This window comes from Triticum dicoccoides, chromosome 6A (assembly GCF_002162155.2).
Source record: "Triticum dicoccoides isolate Atlit2015 ecotype Zavitan chromosome 6A, WEW_v2.0, whole genome shotgun sequence".
Classification (NCBI taxonomy): Eukaryota; Viridiplantae; Streptophyta; class Magnoliopsida; order Poales; family Poaceae; genus Triticum; species Triticum dicoccoides.
In genome coordinates this window covers 45,437,521-45,438,139 of record NC_041390.1, presented here as the reverse complement: position 1 = coordinate 45,438,139, position 619 = coordinate 45,437,521, and positions in this window count along the sequence as shown.

Genomic DNA, 619 nt, shown 5'->3' with positions numbered 1-619 from the left:
TTAGTCGCGCACGGTCTGTCGCGGTTGCGCAACCGCGACTAATGGCAGTTGCGAACCGCGACCAAAGGCCCTTTTTCCACCAGTGCGGATTGTTACCCCATTGATGTAATATAAGCAGTAGGATGCGTTTAAGTTGACTTAATCCGAGGGTCCTGGTTACTCCGTGTACAGTTTACTGTGTGGTTTTAGGGGAGTTTAAGTTTGCTCTTTTAATAGTAGTATATATATATATATTATATATATATAGGGAAAATCCATCCTACCACCCGGTGGTAGTTACCCCACATGTCTCATATACTACCATGTGGTACTATATATACTATTTTATTATTTTAAATATGTTTATGTACTATATCTAAGATATTCAAAGCAAGTTACATGAAAAAATTGCATATGAGCCCATAGTTTTTGTTATATTTGTAAAATACGTACGTATTTGTACGTAAAAATGAGCATACTCAAAAAATGGTACATACTACCTAAAAATTAATATATATACTACCTAATCATTGTTATATACTACATACTACACGTACATACTCTCGGTTCCGACAGATACTACATACAACATGCAAAACGCAAGTGGTGGTAACTACCACTGCTTGTAGGAAACATTCGT